This window comes from Aptenodytes forsteri, unplaced genomic scaffold (genome assembly GCF_000699145.1).
Source record: "Aptenodytes forsteri isolate BGI_AS27 unplaced genomic scaffold, ASM69914v1 Scaffold8, whole genome shotgun sequence".
Lineage (NCBI taxonomy): Eukaryota > Metazoa > Chordata > Aves > Sphenisciformes > Spheniscidae > Aptenodytes > Aptenodytes forsteri.
Genome location: NW_008796218.1, coordinates 576,524 through 584,703, shown reverse-complemented (window position 1 = coordinate 584,703; position 8,180 = coordinate 576,524). Strand labels below are relative to the sequence as shown.

General features: G+C 41.5%; 1 protein-coding gene across 4 annotated transcripts in view; it reads left to right on the top strand.

The window, feature by feature from the left end:
- Positions 1 to 8,180, top strand: part of MOB2 (MOB kinase activator 2) — a 121,227-nt gene that overhangs the window by 78,960 nt on the left and 34,087 nt on the right. The window lies entirely within an intron of this gene.

The following is an 8,180-nucleotide window of genomic DNA, read 5'->3' as shown; positions in this document are numbered from 1 at the left end:
AATGATTCAAATATGTTTATTGTAGGGGGGGGGGGGGGGGGAGGTGTAAATCTAGCCATAGAACAAATTCTAGGCAAAATGGAGATTTTAAGCAAGACGGCATCACAAAAGCTTTATATACAGCGGTGTTGCTCAAAGACATATCTGTGCTTAATGATGTTACTTTTAAACGCATGTCTGTTTTTCTCCATGATGGCTTAAACTCGGGGCTCTTCCATTGTGCATTCTACTATTTCCTTTTTTTTCTTTGATCAGATGAGATTTAAGTTCATAGACATTTCCTTTATTTTATGGTGTTTCTCTCTCAAGATGTAATCCACGATTGCCTCTTAACCAGGGTTTACAGCAGTGCAAGCATGTCACAGTAATAAAAATACTTGTGTTCTGTAAAGCAATAATCTAGCCATAATTTGGAAGGCATAAGTAGACCTTCTCATGACCTCTGTATGCTTCCCGGAGGGGCTTTTTAAAAAATTGCTTTCAAATATTCTGAGCCTAAAAAGGAAACTTCTGATGGTTTGAGATAATTCAAGTAGTTGTGTTTTATATTATCTTTGTATAAAGAAGTGATATTTTCCATAAATTTTACTCTTTTGGGTGGTTTTTTTTTTACTACTAGCATGATTCCACTCAGTGGCTAGCTTAACTTGCTTTTGAAGAAATGTTATTTAGAAACAATATGATACAAAACCAACAATCCTATGTATACAGGCTTTTTTAATCCACAGGTTTCTCACTGAACTAGACCAGTGTGCTTCCAGCATGTTAGTGCAGTGCCTGAAAAAAGTGTATGGTAGTCTTAACCTTAAATTGTATTATAATGCCACTTTTTGTCCGAATCTGTCCAGAATTTGTGGGAGAGGGTTGATCTCAAGATCATATGATCACATTGGGTTTTGTAAGATGCTTGAAGTTTTACACCATTGAAGTGTGAGATTCAAATCAAATGGGTAAGTGAATGCACTTAAGCCATTTTCTTTATCAGAAAATCAAAGCATGAAAACTGGCTATATTTTTGTAGCAAAATTTTAGGAAAATTACAAGCAGGTTACTTATGCTATGCAGTTTTGTGTGGTTGTGTCTATGTTAGTATGCCCCACGTGTAGCCAAGCTCTCACACAGGCAAGACTGGCAAGTGCAGCAAAGACCCAAGACAGCGCTGCTGTGAGAATATTATGGGTTCTTGTGTGTAACATCTTGACTATAACCAACTGTCAAGAATTGTCCTATAAAATTTCAAGGTTTTTTTTAGTAAATTTACAAATCTCTCATTTAACATACTGAAAAAGAACCGTTAATGTTTTCCAATGGCTCAAAACGCTTATATATTAGGTTCGAGGATTCCTCAAAGGCAAGATCTTCATGCTTTTACTTCCACAACTGTTTGAAATGCAGCCGTGTAACTTCAACAGAGGTGAGTCCCTGTAACAAACTACTTGTTAGTGTCTTTCTGTAGCCCTCTGTCCATCTCCAGTGCACGCCTTTACATGCACGCTGACCAAACAGGTTTTAGTTCACAGCTGTGAAGTGGCCCCTCCTCTGGGCTGAGCTGCTGCAGTGCAACAGTACTTAAGACAGCTTTGCAAGGCTGAATGACTGCTGGAAATTTTTTCATCTGTTTCATAAATTTGAACTATTTCAGGTTTTAAGTTAGGTGCTTTATGGCATCGTTTGCATGGCAGAAGCTGTTATTGGCCTCCTGTTGCTCTGATCTGTGCTGAGCCTGCGAGGTATTAAGAAATCAAATTAGCTAGGATGCAGCATGTGTGTTTTGAGTTGTATATGGAATACAAATGTGCTATGGTCTGGGTGTGAACCAAGTTAATTTTGTCACTTCTGGATTTTGTGGTCCTGCTCTTTAGAAGTAGTAGCTAAGGAATTATTCTGTAAGTGCCAGGAATTACAATGAATAGTTTCCCCTGTTTAATCTTACATAATGTAAGCTCTGTGTGTTATATTTTGTAATGCATGCCTGGAGAAAAATCTCCTAGAATAAATTTCACGCTTATTTCATGAATTGTTTTTCCCTCATGCTGTCATCTAAATGTGATGTTACCAGATAAAATCATTTGCTGTACTGAAATGAAGCCATTCTTAGCACCAAGAAGGAGGGAAACTTGTATTTCCTTAGTGGCTCTCCATCTGTCTGGGAAAACTCTGCAAGTTCACTCCCAGCATCTCCCCTTTTTCCTTCTATGCCTTTCCCACCCAAGCGTAGATAGTCCTGACCAATAACAGTGCTGACACAGATACCCTCCTTTCCTGTGCTGTTTATACCTTTGACTCCGTAGTCTAGAGTTTCATGCCAATTTGCAATTAGGGTTTTGTTTTCCCTGCCATATTTACCCAAGTCTGTGAAAACAGTAGTTGTGTTGTAAAACTTACAGGGAGAGTTCTGTATATATGTAGCAAGTAGCACTGAATATGTTAAACAATCCCCGGGGAGAACTTCTTAGCCAAGTTTTAGAAGTTTTACCTCTTTATATGAAGCTTGAGGTCCAACGTATTTGGGGGAGGAGAGGAAAAGAACAGTCTTTCATTTTAGCTTTTCTGTATGAAATGCATATTGCACTAATGCTTCCCTGGAGCGTAGCCTAGTTTAACTTCAAAATTAAGGCAAGAAAAAAAAAAGGAATGGTAAAATGCAGGATGAAATTCTGACTTGTGTTATCTCGAGGAAGGAACTAACAGTGGCTGCAATGGTATAAATTAAGCATCTCAATTTTTACAGTACGCTATGAGCACCCCATGCAGCCTATCAGCAGGTACTCTGCTTAATAAGGCTTCTTCCTCTGACTTAATCTGTGACATGCATGTGTTGAAAGATATCCTTTTGGGTACTCAGAATGATAAATGCATTAGCTTCACTGGCACATCTGTACTTGTTTGTGTTTTCTTCTCCCCTCATCCCCCACTGAAAGAAAAAAGGGATTTCATCCTCTCTGAGATAGATGTTGCCTGTCACTTGAGCTTCAGTGTCACCTGGAGCTATTGCTAGGCTTTTGCCCAGCAAACTTTGTCTATATGGAAGACAGTTTTATGAGGGTGATAGATTTGAACTGTTTATTTGCAAATATTTTCCAGTTTATTGTTCCTTTATATGGTAGTGCCAAGCATATTGTTTTGCAAACTAGAAAGAAGAAAACTTTGCCTCCTGAGGCTGTGTCATTGTGAAGTTTTATTATTTTGGAATGAACTATGTAAGAAAGGTACTGTATAGGGACTGCTTCATCTGTCACTGAAATAGGGTGCTATATAATGGTATACAACACCTTAGTACAGAAAGCAAAGAACCTTTTCAGTTGAAAGCAGGGGAAACTTTAAGCAGAATGCAGTAATCCTGGAACTTGCATGGAATTCAGAATAATAACTTTTAAAAACAGAAGTTATTTTTATAACAGTGGTAAGTTTTCAGGTATACTACAAACTAAGGTCTAAATCTGATGTTTCTCTCCAACTCCACGGCAATTCATTGACTCAGAATCTATTTGCCACAAACTCGCCTGGAACAGCTGCTCAGGAAACAAGTGTCCTGCCAGTGTGTATTTTGCAGCAGGCTTCTGTCGTTTGAGGTGGGTTGACTGAGGAGGACTGATTGAAATGCAGGCAATAAAAATCAGCTCTGCCCTCTATTTCACATCACTTCTCCATGTAGAGTCTGAGTGTGACCATCCCATCCTTTTCTTAATAGTTCTTGGGTACTTGTTCAATGCTGGTAGAGTTGAATTATCTCCTGCTGAGCTGCTGCTGTTGCTGCTTCCTTCAACACATTCGTGTTCTTCAGCTGTCATCCATACACACTTCTTGATGAACCTGGCTTAACTTGACATTTCAGGGGATTTCAGAACAATAGATGTGCCTACACACATGCCATAAATACAGTACCTTTGAGATCACAATTTCTGTTTGGTACGTACAGCAGCATTCACCTTCCTTTTTCTTTTTTCTTTATTTCTTTATAGTAAAGTGATACTTGATGAACCCTTGGTTCTTCTCATTTTGTGCATCCTTTTCAAAATGCCGTAATATAAACTCTTTGGAGTTCCTGGTGAAACTTTACTGATGTTTTGAGGTATTTTGCTGTTCTTGCTGCAATTTTTAGTTTCTCATGTTACGGATTAGATGAGAATATCGTGTACCATTTTTTCTCTCTGCCTATTGCAGAACCCCCCCCCAGTATTGATGAAGCAGAGGTGGTGGTTGCAGGATAGACACTGACTTCTTGTTACCAGAGCTTTCAATAAAGCAGCAAATGTAGACACCTTGTCACTTACAAATGTGCTGCTTTTAAGCTCAATCTTTTATGCACAAACTTTCTGCAGTGTGTGTGGCCACTGTTGATAAGGCTTGTATCACAATATTCTGTGTGATCAGGAAGACCAATTTCTCCTGCTATTATTTCCAGAGTGGAGCTGAAAGTATATCCTTGAAATCTTTCACTTCCCCCTTCACTATGGCCACCTCTAAACTACTTTTTGAGACCGAGACAACTCTGACTTCAGTCTGTCTTCTGTCCAAAATCCATGCCTTTACTGTCTATATGGAGCAGAGCTGTTGTGCCATCTTTGCTGCTGTGTGAGGATGACAAAATGGGAGAACAAATGTAATCTCAATATAAATACTGCTTAGAGGCAAGCTAAAGGATAAAATGTTTTCATTGCTGACTTTAGGTGGTTCCAGAGACTTGGGGATGCACTGTGAGGTAACTGGAAAGGGTACTTGGCTAGGTGGTAGCAGGGTACCCTAAAGTTAAACAAAAGGGCTAATTAGCTAGCAAAATTGAAATGTATGTCAGGCAGGGACACACCGTAAACTTCAGTTTAATTTAAAACAGAACTTTATGATCTGATGTTACAAGGCCTCATTTCTGTACATATAAATGCTGAATTGTACCTTAATCAAAATAATGGTTATGATTTTTTTTTTCCCCTGACATTGTTTGTCTGGGTTGATACAACTTGCTTGCTTTGCCAAACCTCTGGGTACTAGTATATATCCATGTGGTGGCTGCTTTACACTTCATTTTTATGGAACCCTAAAAGGGGCAAATAAGCAGCAGTTACACAATTACATATTTATAACATCATTATTAATACAAAGCATTACTCATAAAACTTATAAATACCATTCCTTGGCTTGGTAGTTGGGATCAATGTAGAAAACTTTCCATCAGTGTACTATAAGCACATATAGTCATGTGTAAGTGGTGGGAAATGGGGCTCCCCTCTTCCCAGCGTACTGTTTTGTGCCCTTACTCTGCGCCACTGGTGATGTTACTGTTTTGCTGACGTGTCTGTAGGACCGATACAAGTCATAAAGCTGTTGGTAGGTCCATTGACAGATATTTCTGTTAATGTTTTAGTGATGATTTCAATACACACTCCGTGATCTTTCAGGCCTGGGTGGTGGGTAAGGGATATGCTAGAAGCAGTTTGCCACCGCTGAAGCACACTTGTGCTAAGGTTGGATCCAACAGTTACATAGAGAGGATGTTGAGGAAGCACATGAAAAAGAGGCTACTGATGGATATAAATAGGCAGGATATTGGATGGCTGTAAGACACACCCTCGAGGAAGTGCAGATATGCATTCTTCAGAATATGCACACGTAGAGATCAGACCAGTAACTGTGTTCAAATAAATGCATTGCTTTTACATCAAGTACTGCTCTTTCTGGATGCAGCAGCTTTCAAGTAAACCCATTTGTGTCTGCACATGTGCTCTAGATCTTGTTGAAGTGTGAGAATCCATACTGTACATGTGTTTTAAATTACTTATGTTGATGCCATACAAATAAAGTGTATGTGCTTAAATTGTGCTTCCTATAATAACCTTGTTTCATTTTTATTATTTTGGAGCATTTAAAATTGACTTTGAGATGCTGGGTTTTCCCACAACTTGCATAAAGTCCAGTACTACAGGTAAACTGTAGTATGCAGTTGATCCAAAAAGGGGATATTACTTGAATGAAGGAAAACTGATAGGTGGAGGAAAGGCTGGAAAGGGTGCTGCGGAGATGTATGGTTGAGGAAAGGGAAAGGAAAGCGCTGGTTTGATGCACAAGCTAACAGAATAGAGAAGTGTGTCATTTATCTGGGTCAAAGTAAAAAGAGACCAGGTTTAAGAATTTTATTTCAGTTGATCTATCAGTTTTAACAGCAGAGCATCGGTTCCTAACCTGTGTGAGATCATTGAAGCTCCATCTCTGAAGAGCGAATGTTTAGCCATTACAGTCACAGGGAGGCCAGCTTTCCTAATACAACTGTAACACCACAGAGCTGTATTTATTTTGGTTTGACCCCTGGATTTTTCTTTAATTTACTTTGGATATGGAGACTTTTATTAAAACTTAAGCTGCTTTATATCACAGGCTTGTTGTTTTTAGGGTGTTTTTTTAACAAACAAAATTCTCTCTGTCCAGATTTCACTGGTGAACGAAATGAGGGCAACTGCCCTCTTGGCAGGTGTCCTTCCTCCGTTTGCCAGGACTGTTGCTTTTTAATGGTGCTGTGACAAGTTGCTGTTACTTGGGGAGAAGATTGAGTGAGCGTCAGGTTTTTCAAGGGTTGGATAATCTTCTGTATGAAGTGCTGGGCCGCAGAGTGGAAAGCTGAGCTATGTTCAGCTGTAGGCTTCCTGTGTGCTATCAGTGAAGTCATTAAAACTCTGTCTTAAGTGGATTGCTTGGGAGAGTGGGAATAAAAATACCTCCTGCCTCACAAGGATGTGGAGGCCTAACTCGGATGTGTGACTAAAAGCGCGTAACTGACAAACACTGCTGCCTGGGTAGGTGCTTTGGGACTGAGAGTAGCACATTATTCCTCCAAGTTGTGTCATGTGGCTGTGGTTTCTTGGGTTTGTGCAAACAGCAGCCATGTTCCCACCTGCTTTGACCAAGTGATGCCGGGTTGGTGACAGCAGCAATGGCATGATTTGTGCTAAGTTTAATTTAACAAGTCTGTTGGCCTTCTGTTTACAGGGGAAGATGCCTGTTTAGTAAACAAACTGGAGTGTTTGGCAATACCTGTCTGGGGAACTGTCCCTTCTGACTGCAGCTGGTGTTGCAGATGTACCTAAAATGGCAAACCCACTGTTTTCTCCGAGATGTCAGGGGTCAGGTTTTAGCGTGTCAGAATAAGTGATGTCCTCAGGGCTTTCTATACTAGGTCATGTTACGCCACACCCATCACATTTTTTTGTTATGATTTGGCTCCAAATGCTACATCAGCAAGCCGTGGTCACAGCTGCCTGTCCAAAAGGTGTGTGTTGAGTGGTGGTTATGTGGCATGGCTAAGGAGCTGGACATACAGTGCCTTTCTAAGGTCTGTCAGGAAAACTCATGGCAAAGTGGTTTCTCCATGTAAAACTGCTGGTGTGTCACAATGACCTTGTGTTTGGGGACACTGCTTAATCACTCATCCTCTGAGAACCATTACCCAAGTGTCTGCTCTTAACTCTGGTCATAACGGCAAGGTGGCTCTTGCTGTTTATGGTTTTACTCTTCTTTACCCTTCCTCTGTTTAAACCCCTCTGATAAAGGTCTTGATGTCGTTGCTGGGCTGACATTCACTATGTAAAACTGTGTTTCTGGCAGAACATATCTAGCTCTGCTCTTGGGCTAGCCTGTGCCCTTTATTTGTCACAGACTCCTGAGAAAGCAATGCAAAGCCTTGCTCGTGAAAGGCATTGTTATTCCCATTTCTCACCCGGAGTCTAGCGTGGCACTGTTACGGATGGGGCCTGTCCTGCAGACAGCAACAGCAGTGTGTTTGCCCCGTGTCCCGCGGCATCGCTGTCCTAGCAAATCTACTTTGTCTTGCTTACTTTTTGGCTGCCAAAAGAAGTGGCAGAGGATTTTATTATTGATGGTGGTGCTTGTGTTAGACAGTGCTGCTTTGGACTCTCTAGGGCCAGGGCCGGGGTGCTTGCTCCCTCCTGCCTTGCCGCTTGCAGACCTGCGACAGCCCCGCAGCTCCTCGCAGCATTTTTCTGAAATGTATTGTAAAGCCCTGCCGGGCGCCCAGGGCCGAGGGAGGAGAGGGTTGTATAACCCGGCCCCGGCCTCGCTGCCTGTCCGGGGCGGCAGAAGCCCCGCGGAGCCCGGGGGCGGCTCCCTGGCCCCACGCCGCAGCCTTCTCCGGCCCGAAAGGGCCGATTCAGTGGCAGCGCCGGGCGGGGCAG